The sequence below is a fragment of the Macaca fascicularis genome, chromosome 1, assembly GCF_037993035.2.
Source record: "Macaca fascicularis isolate 582-1 chromosome 1, T2T-MFA8v1.1".
Classification (NCBI taxonomy): Eukaryota; Metazoa; Chordata; class Mammalia; order Primates; family Cercopithecidae; genus Macaca; species Macaca fascicularis.
Window position 1 is genome coordinate 141,028,720 of NC_088375.1, and position 11,097 is coordinate 141,039,816.

Consider the following 11,097-nt stretch of genomic DNA (forward strand, 5'->3'; position numbering starts at 1 on the left):
ACGCCATGTGGTGCTGACAGGCGATAGAGGAGGGAGGGGTTGACAACTCAGTCTAGGCCGCAAGGGCTGCAATTCTTGGGCAAGTCTTCATGCTGTACTGGGCTTGGAGTCAGTGAACTTCAAGAGCATGCAACCCAGTGAGATGCCAGCTGAGCAGTCAAGGGAATACTTGCACCACCCCTCCCCTAACCCAAGGCAGCACAGCTCCGGGAGACCCCTTCCTTCTGCTTGAGAGGAGATGAAAGAATAAAGAGGACTTTGTTTGGTCAGCCACAGTAGGACGGGACACCAGGAGGAGTCTTGAGGCCACCATTCCAGGCGCTAGCTCCCAGATGACATTTCTAGACACATCATGGGACAGAAGGGAATCTTTCCTACCCTCTTAAGTGCCTTTAAGTAATAAAAAGGTAAAGCCAGGTGTTGTGATCACTGACCTGATTTTTGGTTCTTATGAAGGTGCTTTTTTTGTGTGGATAGTTGTTCAATTTGGTGTTCCTGTGGGGAGGATGATTGGTGAGGAAGATTCAGTCATCTTGCTCTGCCTCACAGGGTTCCTGTTAGGGTTCTGTCAACTGTAGGCATTTGCAAAAGATTGAAAAGCTAAACAACATGGAAACAATCTTCTGGCTCAGGTAGCGGTGGTAGCAGCAGGCTATGGTACCCAACTGTCATAAGAGTAGGCTCCTGTAGAACCTAGGTAGCAGCTGGACATTGGATCCTTATAGTGGCAGCACTGGCTGCATGGGCGACAGAGGAGAACAACTCTGTTAAAGTCATCGTGTAGTATGGGTTGTTGTATGAGTCAAATTCTGCAGATGACTACTGGCTCCAGAGGAAGAAGTAGCTTACTATACTTCCTCATTTCTGGGCAACACCACCTCTTTTTGCTCCACCAGCCCTTCTAACAATTTCATCATCTACTTTTGTCCATTAAATCCCTCCTTACTTAAAATATCACAGATGACTTCCATTTTTCTCATCAATTATATGGCATAACATTTTATCTGGCATTCCTAGACTCAGAAAATGTGCTATGCCGGAAGAATTATTTTCCCAGGTAAGTTTAAACCTTTCAAGACTAAAATATCAATTTTCCTGAAATTTTTAATTAAATGTTTCCATATATGGTCCTTTCTTCCTAAAGAGTATTTGAAATACATTTTTTTCTCCTTTTCCATTATTCCCACTGAATATTCACTATCTTTTGTGTTTTAAATGGCCTCAGGGTGAAGCTCTAGGAACAGATGGTATGGTACTCTAGGTGAAATTAGTACTGACCAGAAGCAGATACTTAAAAGTTCAACTGCAAATACCTTCACTGTTGCAGTTACTAGAGACAGAGTTGGTGACAACACAGTTACTTTTCCCTGGACACTCCGACAGAAAAATATCTAAGCAAATAAATAAGGAATGATGGACATAAAAATAGAAATATATACAACAGGCACAGACTATAAGAGGAAAAGACTACTGACTGTAATCTGGAGATGACAGAAAAAGCTCTACATGGGTACTGAATTGTAAGTTGCATCTTGCAGTATGAATAAAGGTTTGCCAGGAAAAGAGCACTTCAGAGCAGGGAAGAACCTGTGCAGACAGGTGTGGTAGCTAGTCTCCAAAGATGGTTTCCAACATTTATCCCCATTCTATATGCTTATATCTTCTCCCCTTGAATCTGGACTGGCCCTGCAATTGTTCTGACCAACAGAATGTGATGGAGGAGCTGTTTTGGGACTTCTGAGCCCAGCACTTAGGAGGACTAGCAGTTTCTACTTCCTTCCCCCTAGGAACACTCTTGAGATGTTCATTCTTAGAATCCCACTAAGCTAAAGAAAGCTCAAGCCACATGGAGGAAAATCAGGGTGCTGCAATTGACCACCCCACCTGAGATCCCACCTGATAGTACCAGCTAACAGTCATACAAGTTAGCCATCTTGGACGTTTTAATTAATCCCTCAAATTAAATCATATATCATATGAAGAACTGCTCAGCTGAGCTCATTCAATTATCAGAATCGTAAGAGATAATGATTGTTGTTTTAAGCTGCTAAATTTTGAGGTTTTTTTTGAGACAGGGTCTTGCTCTGTCACCCAGGATGGAGTGCAGTGGCATGATCTCAGCTTACTGCAGCCTCAAACTCCTGGGGTCAAGTGATTCTCCCACCTCAGCCTCCCAAGTAGCATGAAACTACAGGCACATGCCACAACGCCAACTACTTTTTGTATTTTTTGTAGAGACGGGATTTTGCCATGTTGCCCAGGCTGGTCTTGAACTCCTGGGCTCAAGCAATCCATCTGACTTGGCCCTCCAAAGCACTGGGATTATAGGCGTAAGCCACTATGCCTGGCCAAGGTGATTTTTTATGCAGTGAAAAGGCTCTGTCTGGGTGCAGTGGGTCATGCCTATAATCCCAACAATTTGGGAGGCCAAGATGGGAGGATCGCTTGAGCCCAGGGGTTCGAGACCAGCCTGGGCAACATGGTGAAAGCCTATCTCTACTGAAAAAAATAGCCAGGCATGGTGGCGCACACCCGTAGTCCCAGCTACTGGGGCAGAAGAGACTGCAGTGAGCTATGGTCAAGCCACTGCACTTCAGCCTAAGTAACAGAGTGAGACGCTGTCTCAAAAAAAAAAAAAAAAAAAAAAAAAAAAAAAAAAGGTTCTGGCATGACTGAAAGTTACAGATGATCAAAGGAGTTCTCACAATTCTTCATATCTGGGCAATACTGCCTGCCTTACATTTTTTGCTCCTCCAGTTCTTCTTGTAATTTTGTTACCTAATCCCTATATTAAATCACTTTTTGCTTGAAGTATCTTTTTTTTTTGAGACAGAGTTTTGCTCTTGTTGCCCAAGCTGAAGTGCAATGGCACGATCTCAGCTCACTGCAACCTCCGCCTCTTGGGTTCAATGATTCTCCTGCCTCAGCCTCCTGAGTAGCTGGGATTACAGGCACCCGCCACCAAGCCCGGCTAATTTTTGTATTTTTAGTAGAAACAGGGTTTCACCATGTTAGCCAGGCTGGTCTCGAACTCCTGACCTCAGATGATCTGCCTGCCTCAGCCTCTCAAAGTGCTGGGATTACAGGCGTGAGCCACTGCGCCTGGCCTGCTTGAAATATCTTAAGGTGCTTCTGTTTCGCTAGCTACCCATGTGGAAAACATCTTGTTATCTTTTATTTCTAGAACTAGAGAATGCTATGCCAAAAAAAAAAATAAATTTCTTCTGATAATTTCAACCTTTTCAATATTGAAATGCTGTATTCCTGAGTTTTTCTTAAATGGTTTGTTCACGTACCTTTCTTTTCTTTTTTTAGAGACAGAGTCTCACTCTGTTATCTAGTTTAGAGTGTGGTACAATCATAGCTCACTGCAGCCTGAAGCTCCTGGGCTCAAGTGATCTTCCTGCCTCAGCCTTCCAAAGCACTGGGATTACATATGTAAACCACCATGCCTGGTCTAGACCTTTCTTCTTAAACACAGCATATGAAATGCAATTTTTTCTTCTTTTCCATTATCACCATCAAATATTTACCAAGTTCCTATTATGTATTGTATAGTAGTTCTAGGAACAAATGGTATGGAATATCAGGTGAACGGAGGGCTAACCACAAGCAGATACTTGTAATTTCAAGTGCAAAAACCTTTACTGTGTCAGTTACTAGGATACTGAGAGGATAATTATATGGTCCCTGTCCTCTAGAAGCTCCCACTATAATAGAAATAGATTTGTCAACAAATAAATTATAATATGCTAGGAAGAATTCAAAAATAGAAATATCTATCACACATGTAGATAATCAAAGAAAGAGTGATTACACACAAAAGCATCAGAGAAAACTTCATATAGGAGCTAAAATTTAAGGTGGGAATTTAAGATGGGTCTTGAGGTATGGTCTGAAGTTTGCCAGGTAAAGATGGGAAAAGGTTACTCCAGAGTTGGGAGGAAGCATGCACAAAAGTAGTTCAAGTGATAGCATTATTTGGCCCAGATTTCATTATGATTAAGAGATTACAGAAAACAAAGTTGAGGTGTGCTGCGAAACATACTTTTTATGTAATACTTAAGAGTTTGGACTTTATACTATGATCACCAAGGAGCAGAGAAGCCTCATTTTCGCTTTTGTATTTCAGAAAAATAATACTGGTGGCAATGTGAAGGACAGACTGGGACAAGGAAGGACTGGCAGCAAGGCAAGTTAGGAGGCTCCTCCAAGCTTCAGAAGAGAATCAATAAAGCTACAAAGTGAGGAATTGTAGTTGCCTAACTTCCAAGGCAGCATGACTAGAATTCTGTGTAAAACAATTCCTAAAATAGTTATTTCTCCAAGGGTTATCCTCATATATTGATAGCTGCTAACTCATCAGTACCAATGAGATCATGATCCTTAATTTCAAATTATGAACATGGTCCTCAATTTCATTTATAGTAGCTACGGCTCATTTCAATCCTAAATAATGAGCCATAGCAACTAATTTATTTATTTTGCCACGTCCATTGCTAAAGTAGCTACTAGATGTTATTTCCTATTTGTACAACAGTAAGTTTGTTACTGGGATACGGAAAACAGGGACCTTGCAATTAAAAAAATGCAATTTGGCCTTGGTTTTATTTTATTTTTACTCACCACTGTACTAAAGGGGATGGGCTTGTTTTTAAGAGAGAGTTTACTCCAAAAGATTCCAAAATTCTGCAACATTTGGATAAGGATGAAACTAAAAACCTGACACCAGGTCACTTTTTCTATAAGCTTTCTTTAGTATTTTGACCAAAAGAAAAGACCTATATAAAGTCCACACCACAAATCAACTTTATAAAATAACTTCTCATATTCTGCATAACACTGAGTGAATCATTTAGACAACAGTGGACAGAAAAAGGGAGCTGAAAATAGTACCAGACATTACCTCTTGCTTCCTTAAAATGAGTTCTACAATTACCTTGCAAAAGCACACAATTTTGCTATCCTTGGGGCAGGCTTATAAGATCTTCAAATAAAGGTCATTTATTTTAGTGTCTATTCCAGTATTTCCGAGTATTTTTGGGGAAAAAACTTCTAGTAGAAGAAAAATAGTTTTCATAATTACTTATATTGGGGTTCAAATCATTCACTTGTTAGATATTATATTATAGTCATCCCTTGTTATCCACCAGGGATTGGTTCCAGGATACCCCAAGGATACCAAAATCCAAAACCCAAGAATGCTAATTATCTCTAGACTATAATATCTAATATGATGTAAATAATATATAAATATTGTTATATTATTTTTTAAATTTATACTATTTCATTGTTGGGTTATTATTGTTTTTTCCCCAAATGTTTTCAATCCATCAACCCATGGTTGGTCAAATCTATGGATGTGGAACCCCAAGACACAGAGGGCCAACTGTACTTAATTTCTTGGAATCTTAGTTTCCTCACTTACCACATGTTTATAATAAAGACACACCAAATTTTGTAAGGGCTACTAGTATATGTGTAAGGCAACTGCACATGAAAACCAACACTATTTGGCTTAGAAAACCTAACACTATTTGACTTAGAAAATATACTCTATCCTATGTAATATACCAAATAAGTGTTTCAGAAATAAATACCATTGTTCTTCATAGCTTAACCACACTACTACACCCTACTACATGGATTCTAGAAGTTTATTAGTGACATAAATATGAAGTTAATGGCATCTTTTATAGGCACAACAAAAGAAACAAACGTATTAGAAGGTATTTGCAAAATCAGACCATTTTGAGCCTGGTATGTTTTCCCCAGTAATTGGAGGATCCTTAGATGCGTTAACAAGGACAGTTTCTCCATCCTTTGCTGCACACATACCTTCTAATACTCTCTCTCTCCTTCCACTCCCAATTCCTAATAAAAATATCTGATTCACATTAAAAACTTATTCTGGCAAGTCTCCCTCTTCCACCTCTACTACTTTCTATGTTAGTGACAAGTGCTATTCATATAAAATATACAAAGGCAAGAAACATACAATTAAAAGGAAACAGTATGTACTATTCTTCATACTCAATACATCATACATAAAATATGGAGTTTCATAAGTAAAACAAAATACTGCATACTATATGTCTATTCTTTTTAATGGTGTGCCTGTGTTACCAGTCTATGACTAGACTATCAATACTTACCCTCACAGAGGAAATAAACAAATGAAATAACATATGTAAAAAAACTATTACAAAAAGAGTTGATCCTCACTGTTCATATCACATATTGCAGGTCCTCAACTAATGTAATTTCTTTTTTTGTTTGTTTTTTGACACGAAGTCTTGCTCTGTTGTCAGGCTGGAGTGCAGTGGTGCGACCTTGGCTCATTGCAACTTCCACCTTCCCGGTTCAAGCAAATCCCCCGCCTCAGCCTCCTAAGTAGCTGGGACTACAGGTGCACACCACCAAGCCTGGCTAATTTTTTGTATTTTAGCAGAGACGAGGTTTCACCATGTTGGCCAGGATGGTCTCGATCTCCTGACCTCGTGATCCGCCCGCCTCGGCCTCCCAAAGTGCTGGGATTACAGGCGTAAGCCACCACGCCCAGCCTGTAATTTCATTATAATGTTGATGAGAAACAATTATTTACAAACCAGGGACACTGTCCGTGTGAATTTTGCATGTCCTCCACATATCTGCATGAGTTTTCTCTGGGTACTCTGGTTTCTTCTCAATTCCAAAGATGTACATATTAGGTGAACTGGTACAGCTAAATGGTCCCAGTACCAGTGTGTGTGCTGTGAGAGTACAAACTGCGATGAAAAGGCATCCTGTCCAGGGCTGGCTCCCACCTTGCTCCCTGAGTTGCTGGGATAGGCTCTAGCTACTCAAGACACTGAACTAAGCAGACTGAAAAACAAATGAATACAAATTATTGTAAAACAAAAATTTGTAAAGTATATGATCATACAAATGCACAATAAATGATGCAATATGAAAGCGCTCAGCCAGCTTTCTTATTTTTTGTTTTTGAACTGCATGGTAGTAGGAGGTGCTCCTTACAATTTTCACTTCCCACACAGTTATTCCTTGATTTAACCCACTACCACTACAACCACTGTTACTCACTGATTTGCCAAATATTGGGTAAATAATTTTTACTTTTTTTTTGAGACAGGGTCTCATTCTGTCACCCAGGATGGAATGCAGTGGTACCATCACAGCTCACTACAGCACCAACTGTGGGATTGTTTAATGCAGGGTCTATCAATAACCACCCCATAAACATTTGGGGCTGGATAATATATATATTTTTTGAGATAGGATTTTGCTCTGTTGCCCAGACTGGAGTGCAGTAGCATGATCATGGCTCACTGCAGCCTCGACCTCCCAGGCTCAAGGGATCCTCCCACATCAGGCTCCCGAGTAGCTGGGACTACAGGTGCAAGCCACCACCTCTGGCTATTTTTTGTAATTTTGTAGAGATGGGGTTTCACCATATTATCCAGGCTGGTTCCGAACTCCTGAGGTCAAGCCATCTGCCCACCTCGACCTCCCAGTGTTGAGATTACTGGCGTAAGTCACCATGTCTGGCCAATTCTTACTTGTTTTTATCCTTTTTAAATGTATATAAAGTTCACATTAATCTCAGTGTTTAATTTTAGAAATGTTTTGGGTCTTCATTAGAAATTTGGTAATGTTTTTGTGACCAGAAATATATGCCATAGGGACTTAACTCTTATTTATATCAATTCACCTATGGTAAAATTGGTTTCATTGTATGTTGTTTTTCTTAAACTCGCAGTTTCCAAGAACCTATCAACAACATTGAGGACTTATTGTATTATAAATTATTTTTATATGTATATAAAGACTTTCCCTATTTCAATTGCGAATATACAGATCTGTGCACTCAAAAATAACAAGCCTATTACGACTCAAACAGCTATTTGTATACCCATGTTCACAGAAGCATTATTCCCAAGAGCCAAAAAGCAGAAGCAATCCAGTGTCCATCAATGGATGAATGGATAAACAAAATATGATATATACATACAATGGCATATTCGGCCTTTAAGAGAAAAGAAATTCTAATACATGCTACAATATGAATGAACCTTGAAGACATTATGGTAAATGAAATAAGAATGAATCTATTTAGATATCTAGAGTAGTCAATTCATAGAGACTGAAAGGTGGTTACCAGAGGCTGAGGAGAGAGGAGGTAATGGGGGGTTATTGTTTAATGAACACAGAATTTCAGTTTGGGAAGATGAAGAGTTCTGTAGATGGATGGTGGTGGTGGTTGCAAAATAGTATGAAAATACTTAATGCCACAGAATTGAACACTTAAAACTGGTTAAAGTGGCAAATTTTATGATATGTATATTTAATCACAATAAAAATGCTTATTAAAAGATGTACTAGTTATGAGATAGCATACCTTATCTGTTTCAAACTGGGTGTGGCTAACAATGAGGTAGAAAAGCAGCAAGCAGGTAGAGAGATTTATAATAGCTGCTCTAGGTCCTATCGGGTGAAGGGATCAGCAGATGTGAAGTCAAGAGTCTCCTGTAAGATTTGACTTTCTTGGAAACACATTTTAACCCTGGGCCTCTTCTTTCCAAATCACCTATTTCTTTTAGTCTTTTTGCAGTGATACTGTGTGTTGCTTCTAACACAGGTTCAGTTTCACAGCCTTTCCCTCAAGTGTCTTATCCTAAAAGTAAAACCTTGATGATCTAAGCTGGTGGTTTTCAACAGGGGGCAATTTTGCCTCCTATCCCCGCAACACCCAGAGACATTTGGCAATGTCTGGACACATTTTTGGGTCGTCACAACTGGAAGTAGGGTGGGGAGTGGTGCTAATGATATTGACTGGGTATAAGCGAATTCTGCTGCTAGAAATCCTACAATGCACAGGATAGGCTCCCACAACAAAGACTTAACCAACCCCAAATACTAACAATGCTTGGTTTGAGAAACCCTATTCTAAGGTTTTTCTAAGTTGCTTATTTATGGTAGAAACTGATCATAAGTTAAAAGTTTCCTCCTTTTGGATTGCTTGAGCCCAGGAGTTTGAGGCTATGGTGCATTATGATTATGCCTGTGAATAGATACTGGAATCTAGCCACTGCAATCTATATTAAGAAACGTAGGCCAGGCGTGGTGGCTCACGCCTGTAATCTCAGCACTTTGGGAGGCCAAGGCAGGTGGATCACGAGGTCAGGAGATCGAGACCATCCTGGCTAACACAGTGAAACCCCTGTCTCTACTAAAAAAAAAAAATTAGCTGGGCGTGGTGGCGGGCACCTGGAGACCCAGCTACTCGGGAGGCTGAGGCAGGAGAATGGCGTGAACCCAAGAGGCGGAGCTTGCAGTGAGCCGAGATCGTGCCACTGCACTCCAGCCTGGGTGAGAGCGAGACTGTCTCAAAAAAAAAAGCAAGCAAGAAAGAAAAAAGAAACATAGAGAGACCCTGTTTCTTATTAAAAAAAAAAAAAAAAAAAAAAGTTTCTTCCTCTTATTCCTTACTTTCCCTTCTCATTTATTTTGAGGAAATAGGATAAGAACCAGTGGTAATACCTTGGGTTTGAAAGGAGGCTACTTATGTTATCATTCTCTTCACCCTGGCCGATCCTAACCATAACACTTTATATCCTGGGGCATGGTGAAAAACAGAGGAGGTGGGGTAGGACTTGCAGTCAAACTGCTGGGGACAGAGGAAAAAAAGAAGACAGCAACAAAAAAATACAAGTGAAGAAAGTGGAAGTCAGTGCCTATGCCATCTGAATTGGATAATTCTTCCTGATGGCCATTTGGACATAGGTGATTTGGAGAAACATAATTTAGAAACCTATATAAGGAAATATCATGCATTTTAATGACGTTATAACCCCAAATTTAAAATTCAATTAAAAAATTGTATCACAGATTTTCCCACAACATACTAATTCAAGATATCACTTATAACTACTTAAAATTTGCATTTTTTCTAAGGAGCAATAACCTAATGAGTATGTAATACTAATGTGTCAGTTAATAAGGGCAATTACTTTTGCTCTTATTTTCCTCTTATACGAAATTAAATAACAACATACCTGCTGCAACATAACTTATTTGGTACAATTTAGGTGTTCTGAGAAATTCAACCCACTAAGATCATTAGGGTAATTCATTATTATGCTACACATTAAAAAGGTGCCTTTACAGTCATTTTGGAAAACTGTTTGACAGTAAATACTAAAACTGAAAATACACACACCATACAACCTAGCAATTCCATTCTTAGGTTTATACTCAATGGCAATGTATACACTCACCAAAAGACATGTATAAGAATGTTCTCCACAGTACTATTCATAATAGCTCAGAACTGAAAAATCCTCAAATGACTATCCATGGAAGAGTGAATAACTTTTGGATGTAATGAAAAATGGATAAATAAATGCAAGACTATACAGCAATAAGAATGAATGAGCTACAAATACATGCAACAATAAGGATGGATCTCACTTTGGCAGGTTGAATAATGGCCTCCACAGATAGCCAGCGTATGAATCCCTGGAACCTGTGAATGTCACTTATATGGCAAAAGAGATTTTGCAAATGTGATTAAATTAAGGATCTTGAGATAGGGGAGTTATCCCTGCTTTATGCAGGTGAGCCCTAAACGTAGAGGCAGGGAAAGATCTGACTACAGAAGATGATATAATGACAAAAGCAAGCTTTGATCATAGAGAAGAAGGGGTCACAAGCCCATAAATACAGGTCATCACTGGAAGCCAAAAAAGGGAAGAAAACATTCTCCCTCACAACCTCAAGAAAGAGCCAACCCTGCTGATACTTTGATTTAGGCCTAATGAAACTGACTTTTGGACTTCTGATCTCCAGGACTATAAAATGATGAACGAAAAAATGTGTATTACGTATGATTGCATTTACATAAAATAAAAAACAGGCAAAACTAATCCATGATTTTAGAATTCAGGATAGTAACTTTCAGCAAGAAAGAAGATAGTGTTAAGACAGGGCAAGAGGAGGGTTTCTGGGGTATACATAATGCTCTGTATTTTGATCTGAAGACTGGTATATGAGTTTGCTTAATTTGTGAAAATCTTTATTTGTGTACTGTTCTGTGTG